Source organism: Apus apus, chromosome Z, assembly GCF_020740795.1.
Source record: "Apus apus isolate bApuApu2 chromosome Z, bApuApu2.pri.cur, whole genome shotgun sequence".
NCBI classification, from domain to species: domain Eukaryota; kingdom Metazoa; phylum Chordata; class Aves; order Apodiformes; family Apodidae; genus Apus; species Apus apus.
In genome coordinates, this window is record NC_067312.1 from 45,180,193 (window position 1) to 45,199,700 (window position 19,508).

Here is a 19,508-nt window from a genome sequence, read left to right on the forward strand (position 1 = left end):
TCTGCTTTTGCTTTGTTAGGCAACAAGACTTCTGTAGCCCATCGGAATATTTCTGATCACTTCTTATACGCAAAGAATAAAAGAAGATTAGGCTGAAGTTTCTTGACTCATTAATGATTTTGCAGATTTTGAAGTACTTGACATCCTTACTAAGCCTGCCTCAGGGCTCTGACCCAGCTGGACCCAGAATGAGAGTCAGTTACAAAAGAAGAAAGTCCTTTCCTGAAGACTTAAAGAATAAATGAGGTGCAATTAGCTTCAGAACTGAAACCATTTCATATCCCCTCTACAAATGGAACTAACTGGCCCCACGGCCATGCATCTCTTCAAGTGCAGGCCAAGAATTAGGTATAAGTACAATATGAATTATTATTTTCTTCTACAGAAGAGCTTAATCCCAGCCCAGGGATCTATCCATTTTATTTTAATATCAATAAGAAACTTGGCAGATTTCTAAGAAGGTTTCTATATGATTTGAACAGAACTTAAAATGTTATTTTATTTTGTGTGTGATTTTTCAATATTTACTAAATTGAAATATATAGCTACTCTTACATTTTGCAAGGAGATAATACTGTGTAATGAAAATCCTGTGTTAGACTGTCAAACAGGAGTTAAAATACGGACTGTTAATTAGCTGTGATTTCATTGTATTATTCACTCTTAACTCCAGCCTGGATGTGGCAATTAATACAGTTCAACAACAGAAACTGTAGAATTGCTTGATGTTAATTCCTGCTGTTTTCCTATGTCAGTACTGCCCCAAGAGATGAAAACAAATCTGTTCATTTCTTCTCTTGCACTTGCTGCTATTACTGGATGCTTTATGTTGTGGAGATCTAATACACCATTTTCCATGCTAAGATTTGTAATTAATTTTTTTAATGAGTATGCACATTTCTGTGCAAGTTTATTTTTTAAAGACTTGAATGAGATTTAGGATATAGGCCTGAATAGTTGTCCCACAAACATGCAGTGTTTCCTTCTGATAGCAATGGAAACTGGTCATTTTCATGTTTATAGATTGTAGAGTGTTTTCACCAAGTTCCCACAATTTTTTTACTAACTTATTTTCAAAAGCCATCATTGTTTTCTTTTTTCCACCAGAGTTACCTTTTCAGCATTCTTATTGTGCTCTGGTGTTGCATTACTTTCTCTCCTAAATGTTGCTGAGGTCTTGATGTTATTAGGCCTCACTAGTCTTTAGCGTTACTGATGGCCTTATAGATTTAGAGAGGTTAATTAATGTAACGTCCTGATGACTTTCTAAAGTTCCATTGGTTGTCTTTGGATTTCAAGAGCATTTGTTTTGTCATGATCAAGTTTGAACTAGGTGTGACATGCTATTCTTAAATATTATTTAGGATTTTAGGAAAGTTCTGGTCAGTAATGCAGCTTTTAGCTCTTCTAGACTGATTGTCCAGAACAAGAATTGTCTATCACCCCTCCTCCATTTTCTGTTTTGATTTCTGTTTAATTGATCTTTCACAATTGTGATCTTTCCGTAGTTGATATATGAAGCAGACAATTAGAAAATGGTTTAGGGATTGAAGGGATTTCATATGCTTAAAAAAGAGTAAGTAAAAGGATACTTCTGGGAATTGACAAATAGCAAATCTATGTTCTTTTGCTAGCAAAATGCAAGAGATGCCAAGCCTCTATGCACATGTAAGGGCAACGTATTTATTGACAGTAACAAAAACTAATCTTTAAAGATCAGATAGCGCTGGATAAACTTGACTTCTTTGTGCTGCAGAACTCAAAGGTGAAACAATAAATAGTAGATGTTCAGCATTTAGTAAAACATTTTGTTCAATACTTCTTGATTTTTATTTCAAGACCATTTTCATAATGTGGTTGCACTCTTTTTTTGTCCTTTAGAAAATTTCTAATGTGTGTCTCTGCTTCTATGCCAGAGGGAACAATATAAGATTAAATTCAGAGTACAATGACTTTGAGGCACATTAATTCACCCACTGAATTGTAACTACGACACTTAATTGATGCCTGTAACTATAAATATGCTATATTACTCAAAGGCATAAATCAAACTGCAATAAAGTGATAGTAACTATGTATATAAGCAATTTTCCAAGTTTTCACTGCATCATTGTGAACTTCACATTTCCAGAATCATTCTTTCAATTCCAAACATTGATGCCAAAAGAAGAGAAGTTGAAATCGGGAGCTCTTTTTCAATAATGTCTCATGTTTTACCTACTGTGTATTGTATTTCTTTTTTTTTTTTTTAGATGACAGAAGCACAATGTGAAGAAACTGTATCGCTCCTTCTGCCTTCTCAGAGGAAAAGAAAAAATTGGAGACAGTGTGTTCAAAACTCCAGCACTCCTTGAAGTAAATGTGTGGTGAGTCAGGCCACTGAATGAAATCTGGACTATAAGATACTTTACAGATAGTCCTGGTAGAGCTAGCTATGGTTCAGTCCCTAAAAAAAATACTGTAAGAAATTATTTATTAAAATATATGTTCTATAATAAGAATATGTCTCTTTTTAAAGAGCTGAAGAAACACTTGAACCAAATGTCAGGAAACTTTATATAGTGGATGCCATAATCTTTGGAAGACTAGATTTTTCTGAATAACCCCATGCAGGCTGAGTATCACCTGCAGAATAGGACCAGGGGGTGGTCTTCTAACTTGCATGGAGTGTGTAGTTATTGAGGATCTGTGTTGCCAAAAAAGGCAACCTGGTCAACCTGGTAAGGGTAGCTTTAAATTAAGAAAGGGAGACAGAGGATTATGAAAATTCAAGTGAGGAAGTGGTAGACTGGGTTTAGGATATAGGTGATATGAGCATTTGTAATCAACAGAAGTGGGCTGAGTGCGGTCACCCTATGTCCTGTATACATAGGATAGAATTTTGGAGAAAACTCTCAAACCGTTTTTGAGAAGTGAGCATGACTAAGTGCCTGTACACTAATACACACAACATGAGGAACAAACAGGAGAAATTAGAGGTCTCTGTGTAGTTGCAGGGATACAATCTCATTGGGATCGCAGACATATGGTGGGATAACTCATGACTGGAGTGCTGCAATAGATGGATATGGGCTCTTAAGGAAAGAGACTGAGTAGGAAAGGAGAGGCATTTCACATTTATGTGAAAACAATGGGAATGTATGGAGCTCTGCCTTGGGATGTGTGATGAGTGCATTGAGAGCTTATGGCTCATGATTAGCAGGCTGGCCAGCAGTGACAATTTTTGGGTGTCTGACACAGGCTGCCTGATCAGGAAGAACAAGTAGAAAATGCAACCTTCAGACTACTAGAGTAAGCTTCACATTCATAGATTCTGAACCTCATGAGGGACTTTAAAAATCACAAAATTTGTTAGAGGGGTAACACAGCAGGACACATCCATGAGGTTTCTGGAGTGCATTAAAAAGAGTTTCCTGACATGTGATTGAGAAATTGATGAGGGATGATGCTCTGCTGGACCTGATTTTTAAAAGCAAAGAAAAACATGTTTGGAGATGTGGAGCTTAGGGACAGCCTTGGTTGACCATGAGATGGTATTTAGGAAGAAATTCTTTAGCATGAGGGTGGTGAGATATTGGCACATGTTGTTCAGAGGAGCTGTGGATGCCCCATCCATAGCTTTTTGTGCTGACAGGGGATCTCATGACAAAGGACACAGACCTCTCTCTTCTGGCAAGAGCAGACTTCAGAAATCCCTTGAGAGCATGGAGCATGGAAGACTTACCTAACTATGAGAAGAGTGAGAAAAAGGATCCAAGGAACTACAGGCCAGACAGCCTCATGTTGATCTCTGGGAAGCTAAAGGTGGAAGTCCTCCCAAAATCCTCCTGGAAACCACTTCAATACACATGAAGGACAGTATCTTCATCATAGTCAGCATGTATTTATGGAGGGTAAATATGCTTAACCAAACTGATAACCTCCTATGTTAAGACAAATGTCTTGGCAGATGAAGAGGGAGCAGTGGATACAGTGCCTACTCTGAGTTAGGCAAGGCTTTCAACAGTGTCTTTCATAATGTCTTTACAGACAGACTGATAGATACAGGCCATGTAAGTAGAGAGTGAGTTGGATCAAAAACTGTCTGAATTTCTGGGCTGAAAGAGCTGTGGTAAGTGGTGTGAATTCCAAATGACAACCATGACTGGTGTATTTCAGGGGTCAATATCAGAGCCAATGCTTCATTAATGACCTGGATTATGTGACAGAGGGCACTCTGAACAAGTTTACAGATCATAGAATCACTAAGGTTAAAGATCATCAAGTTTCAATCCCCCTGCTATGATCAGGGATCCCTACCACTAGACCAGCTTGCACAAAAACTCATCCAACCTGGTCTAAAAAACCTCCAGGGAGAGGGCATCAACAACCTCCCTGGGCAACCTATTCCAGTTCCTCACCACTCTTATAGTGAAGAATTTCTTCCTAATATCTAACCTAGATCTACCCTCTTTCAGTTTAAAACAGTTACCTCTTGTCCTATTTGCTATCTTTTCTGATGAAAAGCCCCTCCCCAGCTATCCTGTAGGCTCTCTTCAAGTTCTGGAAGGCTGTGTCAGATGATACAAAACTATTTCATGTGCCAGATGGTTGTGGGCTATTCAGAGGGACTTTAACAGGCTGGAGACTATTCTAATAGACAGGAACATCATGAAGTTCATAACAGGAAATGTAAAATACTATGACAAATAAGACCATGCATGGTATATACTTGGCAGTAAAGGACATTGGGGTCCTGCGGAGGACCAAGTTGACCATGACTCAGCAATGTGCAAAAAAAGAGCTGAGTTAAGAAAAATGTCACAGAATCACATCACAACATCACTAGAGTTGGAAGGGTCCTCTAGAGATCACCTAGTCCAACTCTCCCACTGAAGTAGGATAACCTAGAGCACTTTACACAGAATTGCATCCAGGTGGGTTTTGAGTATCTCCAGAGATACAGACTCCACAACCTCCCTGGGCAGCCTGTTCCTGTGCTCAGTCACCCTCACTATAAAGTTTTTCCTCATATTTAAATTGAACTTCCTATGTTCCATCTTGTACCTGTTGCCCTTTGTTCTGACACTGGGAACTAGTGAGAATGAAATAGATTGGTGGAGTCAAACCCTGAGGCAAGGGCAGGAGGAAGAGATGCTAGAACAAGTGATGGATCCCCTCCCCTCCTGTTCTCAGACAGAAGGAGAGAACTTTAGGAACATGGAGGAATGGAGGGAGGTCCGTCCTCAGAGAGGCAAGAAAAAACCCTCCCAACTCCGTCCATCCTCCGAATTGCCCTTGAAGAATAGGTACGAGGTCTTGGAACTTCAGGGAAAGGAAAATGAAGCTGGAGTGACAGATTTGTCTAGTGAACCGCCTAGGACTTGTCGCTCAGCTCCACAACTTAGGACTTCTTCAACTAAGAAGGAAAGGAGGGTAATTGTGGTGGGTGACTCCCTTCTGAGGGGAACAGAAGGGCCCATCTGTAGACCTGACCCATCCCACAGGGAGGTCTGCTGCCTCCCTGGGGCTCGCATAAGAGATGTTAAAAGGAAACTCTCTAGTATGGTAAATCCATCTGATTACTACCCACTGCTGATTTTTCAGGTTGGCAGTGACGAAATTACTACAAGAAATGTAAGGGCAATGAAGAGAGACTTCAGGGCCCTGGGACGGCTAGTTAGGGGGTCTGGAGCACAAGTCGTGTTTGCCTCCATACCTCCTGCAAGAATGGGTGGAGAGATAAGCAGGAAGAGTTTAATGATGAACGAATGGCTAAGAGACTGGTGCCAAAGGCAGGGCTTTGGCTTTTTTGATCATGGGCTGCTCTATGAGACACCTGGCCTGATGGTGGCAGGTGGGATGCACCTGTCCCAGAGGGGGAAAAGGCTTTTGGGGCAGGACTTAGCAGGGCTCATTGAGAGAGCTTTAAACTAGATGTGAAGGGGGGAGGGGAGAAAACTGTGTCTGTTGGGGACAAGCCCAAGAGGAACATACCAGGGCCTGTAGGAGGATGGGCTAAGGAGGATTTAGTCCCACCGATGTGCTCTACTTGTTTCCTGAAATGCCTGTACACCAATGCACGCAGCATGGGGAATAAACAGGAAGAGTTAGAGGTCTGTGTGCGGTCTAAGGGTTATGATCTGGTAGCAATAACAGAGACATGGTGGGACAGCTCACACGACTGGAATGTGGCCATGGATGGCTATGTGCTTTTTAGGAAAGATCGGTCGGTGAAGCGAGGTGGTGGAGTTGCTCTTTATGTGAGAGAGCAACTAGAATGTATTGAGTTTTGTACAGGGGCTGATGAGGGGCAAGTTGAAATTCTGTGGGTAAGAATTAAAGGACAGGGTAGTATGGGTGACACAGTTGTGGGGGTCTACTACAGACCTCCTGATCAAGATGAGGAAGTTGATGAGGCTTTCTACAGGCAGCTGAAAGCAGCCTCACAACTACAGTCCTTGGTCCTCATGGGAGATTTTAACTATCCCGATATCTGCTGGAAGACTTATACAGCCAGCCTTTCACAGTCTAGGAGGTTCCTCCAATGCATTGATGACAACTTCTTAATGCAAATGGTGGATAAGCCGACTAGAAGAGGAGCGCTGCTGGATCTTGTGCTCACCAACAAGGAGGGCCTTATTGAAGCAGTGGTGGTCAATGGCAACCTTGGCTGCAGTGACCATGAGATGGTGGACTTCAGGATCCTGTGTGGGAGGAACAGAATTTCCAGCAGGACCAGAACCCTGGACTTCTACAGAGCAAACTTCGACCTCCTCAACCAATTGTTAAGGGAAGTCCCATGGGACAGAGTGCTAGAAGGTAAAGGGGCTCAAGATAGCTGGACAATATTCAAGGACCACTTCTTGCAAGCACAGCATCAGTGTGTCCCAATGGGTAGAAAATCTAGTAAGGGAGCTAGGAGACCAGCGTGGTTAAAAAAGGAACTGCTGGGGAAACTCAAGTGGAAGAGGAAAATCTATAGATCATGGAAGGAGGGACTGGTCACTTGGGAGGAATATAGGAATGTTGTCAGGGAATGTAGGGAGGCAACTAGGAAAGCTAAGGCCTCCTTGGAACTTAACCTTGCAAGTCGGGTTAAGGATAGTAGAAAGGGCTTTTTCAAATACATAGCCAACAAAGCTAATACCAGAGGCAATATAGGCCCACTGCTGAATGAGGTGGGTGCCCTGGTGACAGAGGATATGAAGAAGGCAGAGGTGCTGAATGCCTTCTTTGCCTCTGTCTTTACTCCTGCAGGCTTTTCCCATGAGCCCCAGATTCATATAACCCCAGAAGTAGTCAAGATAGGTGAGGACATAGTAGATGAGGATTGGGTTAGGGATCAGTTGCATAATCTGGACATCCATAAATCGATGGGTCCGGATGAAATGCATCCAAGGGTGCTGAGGGAGCTGGCGGAGGTCATTGCTAGTCCACTCTCCATCATCTTCGGTAAGTCATGGGTAACTGGAGAGGTGCCTGAGGACTGGAGGATAGCAAACGTCACTCCAGTCTACAAGAAGGGCAAGAAGGAGGACCCGGGTAACTATAGACCGGTCAGCCTCACCTCTATCCCTGGAAAGGTAATGGAACAACTTGTCCTTGGCACTATCTCTAGACATATCAAGGAGATGGGGGTCATCAAGAGCAGTCAATATGGTTTTACCAAGGGTAAGTCATGTTTGACTAACCTCATAGCCTTCTATGAGGAAATTACTAGGTGGATAGATGATGGTAGAGCGGTAGATGTGGTCTATCTTGATTTCAGTAAAGCATTTGACACCGTCTCCCACAGCATCCTTGTAGATAAGTTGATCAAGTATGGGTTTGATGATCAGGCAGTGAGGTGGATCAAGAACTGGTTGAAAGGAAGATCTAGTTGGAGGCCTGTGACTAGTGGAGTCCCTCAGGGGTCGGTACTGGGACCGGTGTTGTTCAATATCTTCATCAACGACCTGGATGAGGGCACAGAATGTACCCTCAGCAAGTTTGCTGATGACACCAAGCTGGGAGGAGTGGCTGACACACCAGAAGGCTGTGCTGCCATTCAGAGAGACTTAGACAGGCTGGAGACTTGGGCGGGGAAAAACCTGATGAAGTTTAACAAGAGCAAGTGTAGAGTTTTGCATTTGGGGAAGAAAAACGCCATGCACCAGTACAGGTTGGGGGCTGACCTGCTGGAGAGCAGTGTAGGTGAAAGGGACCTGGGGGTCATGGTAGACAGGAGGATGACCATGAGTCAGCAGTGTGCCCTTGTGGCTAAGAAGGCCAATGGCATCCTGGGGTGTATTAGAAAGGGTGTGGTTAGTAGGTCAAGAGAGGTTCTCCTCCCCCTCTATTCTGCATTGGTGAGGCCACATCTGGAATATTGTGTCCATTTCTGGGCCCCTCAGTTCAAGAAGGACAGGGAAGTGCTTGAAAGAGTCCAGCGCAGAGCCACAAGGATGATTAAGGGAGTGGAACATCTCCCTTATGAGGAAAGGCTGAGGGAGCTGGGTCTCTTTAGTTTGGAGAAAAGGAGACTGAGGGGGGACCTCATCAATGTTTACAAATATGTAAAGGGTGAGTGTCAAGACGATGGAATTAAGCTTTTTTCGGTGATGACCAGTGATAGGACAAGGAGTAATGGATACAAGTTGGAGCATAGGAGGTTTAAGATGAATATCAGGAAAAATTTTTTTACTGTGCGAGTGACAGAGCACTGGAACAGGCTGCCCAGAGAGGTTGTGGAGTCTTCTTCGCTGGAGACATTCAAAACCCGCCTGGACGCCTTCCTGTGTGATGTACTCTAGGTGACCCTGCTCTGGCAGGGGGGTTGGACTAGATGATCTTTCGAGGTCCCTTCCAACTCCTAGGATTCTATGATTCTATGATTCTATGATAGCCCATCTCCATCTTTCTTGCACCCACCCTTTAGAAACTTGTATATGGCTACCAGAAATCCTATGTTTCAGAGTAAAAATTTTATTGTCTGTTTCACTTTTCTGCATTGTGACTGGGCATAGAAAATGAGGGATAAAAGCTACCTGGTATGGAAGTATCCAAGTATCCAACTAACGTAACATGATGATCTAAATCCTGTACAGTTGGTATGAAATGCAGAGACTAATTGAAAAATCATAGAATCTTAGAATCATAGAATCTTAGGATTAAAAAAAGAATTAGAAAGAGATAGAGCAAATTATGGAGAATTTACCTTAAGGTAAGTGGGCTAGTACCCTCCTCCCAGGCAAACCCTTCCAGCCTCCCAGATACGACTTATAGGTGGTGAGCTGGTGGGGCTGCTGCCCAGGCTGTATTGTACTGCATGAGTATAATAATATGGTTCTCTAGGAGGCACAAGAGACTACAGCCATAATACTTCTTTCCTTCATGATACATCAGAAATGTGCTGACGTATCATCTACTGATTGATTATGTTTTGGTGTAAAGTGTCTATGTAGGTGGATAAGTGGATGTGTGAAATAAAATTTAAAATTATGAACTGTGATTCCATCATCACTTTGTCTAGGTTTTGTATTCCACTCAATCTTCTTTTTCTGTTTGTTTTTCTTTGAACTGCAGAGTCCTTTGGCTTTTGCTAAAGCACATGGACCTGAATCCTAGTGGAGCTTTTGTGATGCAATTCCATCACAAAATTGTATTTCCTTTAATAAAATGTGAGATTCTCTAAATGCCTACAGCAGCACAGTTCTTGAGTCAACAAACCTGCAAATATGAGTCTCTGAGGTAATCTTGGAGACACTGTAAAAGCACATGCTATTCCTTATGTTTAGAAGCAAGTTTTGGTAGGCTTTTAGAAGGTACCACCTTCTAATTCCTTCTTCAATCACAGTAACAACAAAGGACCTGAAAATAACTGGACTGTTGCTCTTCCAGGACTCCTGTCTGCCATACATTTCAGTGTTGCTTTTTTGTTGTGTTAGTATAGTACTGATATCAGCGCAGTCAAATTTTAAAAATTGTAACAGTAAGCCAAGTAAGTTCTTTAGCAAGAAAAATCACCTACATATAAGTCAGTTGTACAGTAGGGATGGATGGGATTCTGTCTTCCCACAGCTATTTTGTTATCCTGGATTTTAACCTATTTTGCATGTGCTTCTACTGAAAAAAAAAGTGACACCTGCAAGATGGATCTATGCCTAAAAAACTTATGGTCTCCAGTATTTCTGGCAGACTTGGAGAGAGTACTGTTATACAGTACTTGTGGAGTTCCCTACTCAAGGAACAGGTTGGTTTCAACCAGCTTTTAAATTCTTTTGTGTCTGCATGGCATTTGTGGGAAAATCTTCTTCGCCACATAAGTCTAAACAAAATGCCTGTAAGTCAGCAAAGGCCTTCTGCTGATTTTACCCAGCTAATGGACAAACACAGGCCTGCCGCTCAAGGACAAATGAAAGCAAAACAACAGATGTGGTACAAGGCAGGAAGATTGGGCAGCAAGTTATGAATTGCCCCTGCTAGTTACTGCCGTAACTTGGGTTTCACAGATGCCAGTTGGCTCTGGACATCAGTATGTTCATGCATTGCAGCAGTGACACTGACTGGACAGGGGGTCACTGGGGTATAAAAGGTGATGGGTTTGGCAGGTGAGGGGGCCTGCTCGGACGTTTCTTGGTGGGACACCCCCCTGCTGCTCATCGGACTTGCCCTGCTGAGCCTGGTACCAGGACTCTGCCGGGCCTGCCTGCCCTAAGGATCGAGCCTGAGCCCTCATGGTGGGCGCCGGGTTCTGACCTCTGGAATGTCCGGTCCTTATCGCAGCCGTCGGCGCAGGGGCCAGAGCGCCCCCTCTTTGTTTTGCTGCCAGTTGACGGGGAAACCAAGCCGCTGCCGCGGAGGGGAACAGCTTTTCGCCGCTGCCGAGCCGCGAGGGGGTGTCCCTCTGAAGCCACGGACTTGGGACCCTGCCGCAGCTGCCTGCCAAGGAGAGGAGCAGCCGCTGCCTGCAGGGGGGGCGGGCAACGAGTTAGTTCGGCCCTGCTTTCTCAATTCCAGTCTGAGATTCTCCAGAAAGTTAGTACTTTATTATTTCTTGTAACATACTGTGGGGAATTAGATGCACTCACTTGGAGTATATTAGGCAATCTATGAATTAGTCATGACTTTAAAAGGGTGAAAGGGCATCTGTTAAACTGAGAGGCCTTTTACAGTGCACTGTTTCTTTGGGGTTTTTTTTGTTTGTTTTGGTTTGTTTGTGTTTTTTTAAAGGGTGCTATGAAAAAGGAAGGAAAGGTTGAGAATTTGTTGCCTAGTAAAGATGAAGGAGGAGGATGTATAGTGTGGTGAAATAGAGGCTGAGGAGTCCTGTGAGGAAGCTGATGATGAGAGAGTATCATTTATGTTGACACCACTTTTTCTTACATTGCTTTATAAGGAAAATCAGACTGTGTTATAATACACTGCCATGGGTAATCTAAATTTGTTAGTTTGTAAGTTGTGAGTGTTTAATTCTGCAACATTAGTGAATTAGAGATGTGTGTATATGCATATAAAGATCAGATTATATTATACTTCGCTTGTTGCATTGAAACAGGCCTTAGCAGAAAACCCCCCCAAACATTTAACTTAAAGAGCAATGCTGTGAACAAAATCTAGGATGAGTTAGTTATATGCAGTAATAAAATCAGTTGACTCTATTTACTCCTTTTTTTCATTAAAATTCTTTCTTTTATATTTTGCATAGGTTTTGGACACATACATTTAAATGAAGCAGGATAATCATAATGCTGTCTATAATACTGATACTGGACCATTTTCTCTTTTGCTCCTTCATTCTTTTGAGAAAAGAAGAAAACAACACAAAACAAACCAGAGGAAATTCCCTTGGTGTTCACAGTCAAACAAGTGCTGGTTCCTTGAAAATCTGTAAATTTGAGCTAATGGAAGCCTATTCTACACAAAAGGAAGGGCATTACTTCTTATTGGAACCAGCAGCAATAAACTGTCTATGCCATAGTTTTGACACATACTGTAAACTCATAAAAGTTTAGCATGATTACACCAAGGATTGAAAGAAAGCTATTGCAAAGATTGTTATGGAGCGAGGCCCCTAAACTCAAGCTTTTTTTTAACATCATCTTTCCAACTGAATGAAAAGCAGCTGCATCTGTTCTGCTAATTCACTTATCCCCTCTTCCTTCCTTCCAGCCTACTGCTACATACTTTTTAACCTGCTGGTTGCAAACTGAAGCATCTTGAATGGCCAAGAAAATTCTTAGATAGCTGAAGTCAAAATGTTTCTCAAGGTGTAATACATAAATTCAGATATAAATTCTTATAATCTTTGAAGAAAAATATTGCAGCTGCTTTTGCTGTAAGTTAGTTTTACTAACTAGTTAGATTCCTTCTCCTTTGTCAATTTCCATTTTTTTCTTTCATAATTAATTTTTCTAGGGACAACCCAAAGCTTGATCTGAGTTTTAAGCTAACATCTGATAGACTTTTATTTGTTGCCAGCTTAGAAAAGCCTTTAAAAACTCTTCATGACAGAGCAAAATTTGTAATCCACCAATTCATATACTACTCTATGTACATGTTGTGTTTATATGACTAGAGAACTGTCACATTGTTTTGTGCAATAAATCAGGAACTATTGAGAAAAGCTGCCAAGTTTATGGCAGGAAGTGTAAATTATTCAAGACTTTCCAATAGCAGCTTAAAATGGGAATGTTCAGATAATGTAGAAATGAATCATCATGCTGAAAAACTGCCTTAGTCTGGTAAAGGAAATTAAATGAAAAAAAAGTCTCATAGCTCTGTCAAAATAACTTTATTGTAGGCAATACCAGAAGAGAGAGTGTTCATGAAAAAAAGCCACCCTACATGCAGGGTGTTTTTTTTGTCTGCCTTTTTTATGGAACCTCTTACTTTATCACTTTGTCTTTCTATATCCAACATGGAAAATCACTTCAAAATAACCTTTATTTTTTAGATATTGACTGCAATAATGTTTTGCTCAATATAAAATAAATATGAAAAAAGGCTAGCATTCTGGTGGGTGTTATCTGGGTCAGTTCAAAGCTTAAAAACATCCTGCACTTCTTACTGTGTTCACTGCTTTCAACTACAGGGAAAATAGTGTGAAACAGTCTATTAACTTTTCTTCCCCTCAAGAAAAGTGTCTTTTAATTTGAGGGATTTTTTACACTTTTACAAAGAAAATAAGACAAGCAAGAGAGGGAAAATACAAATTACCAGCTCCCTGTATTCTTCATTCATTTTCTTAAAAAATTAATTGAATAGGTGTCACACTTAGAAATTTATTACAAACCTTCAACAACAGATGAGAGAATGCAAAAAAACGCCATTTTCCCCCTCGTAATTGGTTTTGTCTCAGGCCTTGAAATCACAAGACACAGGATATGATTGGTTATTTTTAGAGTACAAAGGAATTTATCCGATCACTGAGTCTTAAAATTCTTCCAGAGCCTTAAGAAGTCACCCAGATACTAACCCATGTCAACAACTGGCAAACATTTTGAATATTTAAGAATTCCAGACTGGCACTGAAGTCTTCAAGCTGTTTTTTTCTCTGATTTATAGAAGAATGTTTGGCTGACTGATGATAATACAGACAGTTCCAGTAGATAAGGTGTATATTGTAGATTTGGGGGGGGGGAAGTCAATTCAATTGTAGCACATTTTGAATTTTTTATTAGTGTGTTTCATGCAATAAATTAACCTGGGAAAGACAAACCAATTGCAAATACTCTTAGTGTCAGAAATACATTTTTTTTTCAGAATGAAAACGAAAAAGCTATAGTGCCTAGCTTATAATGAGTATGAGCTTTCTGTTCTCTTAACTGGGTTAGGATATGAAGTTACAGAAAAGAGGAGCGATAATATGGTAACATGAAGTTATACAGGCATGAAATTCAACTTGCCTACCTTAATATTCAGATAAACTTGATTATTCTTGTAATTAGATTGTGAAGAAAAGTTCCTCATCCTGAAGTATTTGTGCTTCTGAATGGGACTATCTGAAGGTTCTGTGATGTAAGAATGAGAAAACTCCATGAAGTTTAGATTTTGTGGTGCTTGGTTTCCCTCAGCCAGTGAAAAGTCAGTGAGGAAGTGCAGGTGCATACAAAGGTGGATATTCCACTACGTGAGGCAAAGATCGTCTGCTCGGTACATGCCTAAGTTCTTTGTATATTGACATATATCAAAGAAGCATATTACTGAATGCATGTGGTATAAACACAGACACTTCAGGAGTACACAGTGATCTGGAAAGCTATTATGCACATTACAAATTTTGAGAAGGCACAGCACCCTGAGCAGGTAACATAGCCAGAGAGAAGTGCAGGATTGTTGTGAATGATGTTTCTGAAGTCTGCCAAACTGCCAGATACCTACTCTGAATCTCGATCTTCCAGATCTTGGCATCTGCATGGCTATCTGAGCAACCATAGAAATGTTTGTTTTTAAAATTCTGCCATAAGTTCAGTACAATCAGTATGTTGTGTTTCCTTAAGGCTTTCCATCTGATCAAAAAAGCACTTTGAAAATATGAAGTCCATGAATTAAGATGTGTTTTATAGAGCAAGAGGGAGAAAAAGTAGGAAGGTAAAGCTGAGGCAAAATACAGACACTGGCAGAAGCAACCAAATTCATCCTGTGTTGTTCAGTATCTCTAAACCCAGTTGGTTCTTCAAGATGCCTTCAAGATGTGTGAGAAAGTTACATTTCCAAATACAAGGAATTGAACTTAAAAATTTGGCCAAGGTCATAAGATGGACTTTTTTACATGGATTAAGTTAGTAATTGTTATATATTTTGAAGCTATAAAGTCCTACAGAAATTATCTCAGCACTGTTCTCATTAGGGAAGTGCAGCTATTATACATGGTTGAAAAGTAAGTGATAAGTTCAAGCGAGAAAACAATTACTTTCCCATTATTGTTTCACTAAAAAATTAGATTTGTGGAAGTTTAATGGCAATTGTAGAGTTTTGCTATTTTAATTAGTTTTGTGGTAAAGATTCACACTTGGACATCATGCTCAAGTTAATATGCTTTTTTTTGTCTTCTGAGTGCACTTGAGATCCTTAAAGGCAAAGAAGATGGATGTCCAAAATCAAGAGTTTAGTGGCAAAGTTACAAGTAAGGAGAGTGAAAACCAATAAAAAACGCTGACTATGCATAATTCTTATTAATACTGAAAAAGTTTTGTTCTAGAAAAGCCACTGTCTTGAAGCAGTGAGTAAGGAAGAAAGAGAAAAATAACAACACTGAAAACTGAATTGAATGTGAATAGCTTATTAAAGAATATTTATATATTTGAGCAATTTCTTGAAAATTATGTTGGCTAAACAAACTTCATTAAGTGCCTTGTGCTCCATTAAATGTGATATTTCTTCCTTCACCAATTTACATGCATGCAGGGTAAAATGTATTAATCATACATCACATGACACAGTGAGCAAAGAAGCATTTCAGCCGTCTATCAAATCATTATTTTCAGAGAAGCACTTCTGATAAGTATAATTATGAACATCCATCAAAAAAAGTATTGAGAAAAATAAAGAGATGGTGGTGAGGGGAAATAGTTAATTCTCAGAAAGAATAATCTTTAAATTAACAAGTAGATACAGGCAAATATTTGAGTGCCAGGAGCACAACTTCTGATATATCTGCAAGGAATGCCATGTTTGCAAATTGTATTTAGAAGTCAGAGCTAAAGCAACAAACATTCATGAGCACTGAAAAACAATATGCATAGCAGTTGCCATATCTTCTTGTAATGTCCTCAACCTATGTGGGAAACTGTTCTTTTCTTCCTCAGAAGTATCCAATCTGACAATGGAACCTTAATAAACTGATTAATTCATGAAGTAGACATTGATCTTACAAGCAATTTGTGAGCTTGGTGAGGGGTTTCATTCTAACTACTACTCTAAAACACGGTCCCACAGTAGCCGTTCCTCTGTGAGAGGCGAGCGCCACATATGAGCCCTCAGTCTTATTAAAAAACCCCTCCACATTGCAGGGGGGAAGTCACAAAAGCATCCTGACAGCTGGTAGCCTCCCAATATCAGCTCACAACAACATATTTGTCATAGGAAAAAGGAACACATTTTGCAGAAGAAAGGCCAGTGTCAAGAGTGGCAAGCCACAGGAGCAACCTGAAATAAAGGTAGAGGAGATCTCAGATGAATATACTTATCTTTAGGAAACAACTAGAGTGCCATAGGCCAGCTACATGATTGTCAGGAGTAGATAAACTATGCTTCAAATGTAGATGAATAAGAAAAGACTCAGTGAAAGCAGCCTATCCAGAGTTAGTTATCCATAACTTGCATATACATGGTGTAACTACTTGATGCAACTATGACTAGAAAAAAAGGATAGAAATAGCTGGTAAGGCAAAGGAGATAAATGATGCTAAGAAATGAGAGAGGATGAGTTAGGATTTTTCAGATTTGTCTCTTGCTTCCTCTGTGTTACATAGAGCACAACACAAGTGCATCTCTGAGCCAAGTTTGCATCAATTATGCCAACATCTTTCTTGGTCTTGTTAGCACTTCTGTCCCTTTTGAATAATGTACTCCTAAGAAAGTTGTTTAAACACTACTTCATTTTTTCATTCCTTGTGCTTATGACCATTTGTTTATTGTTCTGTGAACAAACATCCAGTCCTGATTACAGTACAAGTTTGACAGTTGTTTTTATTACCCAGTGGAAGAGAATCTTTCCTGTAGGCATTGTTTTCTCTTTGACTTTATTTGACAAAACTAGTGTGCATTGTTAAATTCCTTTTGAAATATTATCTTGTAGTATTTTATGCTGTTATGCATGAAGAATTGCATAGTTCTTTTATTGTAAAATTAATAAAATGAAATTTAAACCAAAGATAAATTACTGATAACAAGTATCTTGTTTAATCAAAGGAAATGTAAAGTTCCAATACCTTGCTACATACAGAATTATTGTATGTAAGGAGGAGATCTGGCACTTTTGTTTAAAACAAAGTTTTAATTTCCAGGTGTCAGGTCTTTTACGCAAAACTTTTTATGGCAAATCATGCTATTAGCGAACTTTTTAAGTAAGACTGGTTTTTAAAGCAATAGTTCTTTCCTGATATGCTCAAAGTGATTTAGTTCCTCAAAGATCTTTGCATTTTTCTTTAATAGATATTGTGTTATCCCTATTATCAAAAGATTGCTGTCAAATGTATCTCTTTATCTAAATCAGAGGGGATGCGCCATATGTGAATGGAAACTATTTTAAAACAGATACATTAAAGGCAGACAAAAGGTACCTAGTGATTTCCCCATTGACTTTTAATAGATACTATGCTGTGGCAGGAAGTCTGTGTCTTTATTTTATACTACAAGTTTTAAGAAGAAGTTCAGAAGCAGGCTAGGGGCATAACAGGTAATGTCCTGATCAACCAATAGAGGACACATTGCTGAATATATGTTCATGTGATGTTGTGCTTAAGCAACTGCACACCTTTCTTTATGGTCAGGGTAAGAATATATAATGTGAATATTTTCTTTACTAATGATGCAGTGAATGTGCAGAAGCATAGTTTATAGGTTCTGTAGGTTTTAGTAGCTTTTTTTTTTTTTTTTTTTAATATTGTGGTCCTAGTGGCTCCTCTCCTCTAACTATGTGGTATCTTTACCTAATGCTAACAATGCTAGCCTGTCTTCTTCATGACGCCATTTTGAATTTAAAAAAAAATTATTTTCTGATAGGCAAGCATCTGCATGTAGACATATATACTTTGAATGAAGTCTTCTTCAAATTGCAAATGACTTTGTCATTACACATTATACTTTTTATCTGTGCATATATGTATGCATATGGTATTAGGAATGGTATTAGTATAATAATTGATCAAAGGAAGTCCATGTTTTTCAGTGACAGAATATCTCCTCTCCAGTGATTAATAGCAGGAGAGCTATTTTGTGAAAAGTGAAGGAGGTATTTTTTTTATAAGAGATATGGGAAAGCCATATAAAGCAATTATTTTTTTCCACACACATGATAGGGAAAGGAAAGTGAGTTATCTTGGGTTTAAAAACTGGTGTACCATGAAGCAAGGATGACATTTTCATTTCTTCAAGACTCTGTTACATATTGTTTATGTGTTCTCTGACAAAAATCTCTGGTGATCCCCAAAGCAAATGACTTGGACCAGATAAAAAGGCAGAATAACACTACTTTTCTTTTCCCAAAGCTATATTACAAAAGATACTGAAATGCAGCCCTGCTTTGGAAAACCAAAATAAATAGTCTATTGAATTCGGTTAGAGGTCTTTTAGTCAGAGGACAGAAATGCAAGGTACTGCAAGGAAGTTAAGAGTAACTACTTATCAAGATAAGTTTAAAACACAACAAAACTGCAAAACAAAAATGGGAATCCCAGAATCACAGAACTGTCAGAGTTGGAAGGGACCTCTTGAAGTCATCTAGTCCAACTCTCCTGCTAGAGCAGGATCAGCTGGAGCACATTCCACAGGGCTGCATCCAGGTGGATTTGGAGTATCTCTAGAGAAGGGGACTCCACAACCTCCCTGGGCAGCCTGTCCTAGGGCTCTATCACCCTGGTAGTAAAGAAGTTCCTCCTCATATTCCAAAGGCACTTACCATGTTCCAGCTTGTGCCTGTTGCCCCTTGTCCTGTCCCTGGGCACTACTGAGCAGAGTCTGGCTCCATCCTCCCTGCACCCACCCTGAGATATTTGTAGCTATTTATAAGGCTTTCCGTCAGCCTTCTCCTTTCCAGGCTGAACAGTCCCAACTCTCTCAGCCTTTCCTTATCAGAAAGATGCTCCAATCCCCCAGTCATCTTTTTTCCCCCTCCCCTGGACTCTTTCCAACAGATCTCTTTCTCTTGAACTGGGGAGCTCCATATGTGGCCTCACCAGGGCAGAGCAGAGGAAAGACCAAAATAATCCCAAATAGATGAAGCCCCTTTTCATCTTGTCTTAGGTAACAATAACAAAAAAAATGTTAATAGGTTTAAGGAGAAAATGCATTACTCTGGACAGTTGAAAGTTAATTCTAAATATTTTAAGTGGTTGAAGTTTGTTGTGTTTTGTTGTTTTGGGTTTTTTTTGGTAGAAGTAGATATGGGGACTTGATAGTATTTCAGTTGCTCATTATTTTCATGGGTATGCATGATACCTTTCAGTGAACAGGTGAGTTAACATTTTATAAACATCCTTCAGTGTATTTCAGTCTTTGGTGAGTGTGTGCTATTTTGTGTGTGTTCATGTTTCATACCGTGTTACAGCCTGTGATATAGTAAAGTCTGTTCATAGGTTAGGAAAGATGGGAATATATGAAAACCTTAACTTACAAGATCTAAATAAAATTTCTTATTATATCTTATGCCCCCCCCCCTTTTTTTTTTAATAAACAAACTTAACCTTTTTATGTCTATCTTCATTATTTTTGTTAATTGAAAATTCTTGTATTTCCGCTTTTATCTTGAAAAAAAATTTACAATCATTATAGAACTTCCTCTAAATTAAATATTATTTTAATACCAAAAGCTTGAAAAGTTTCAA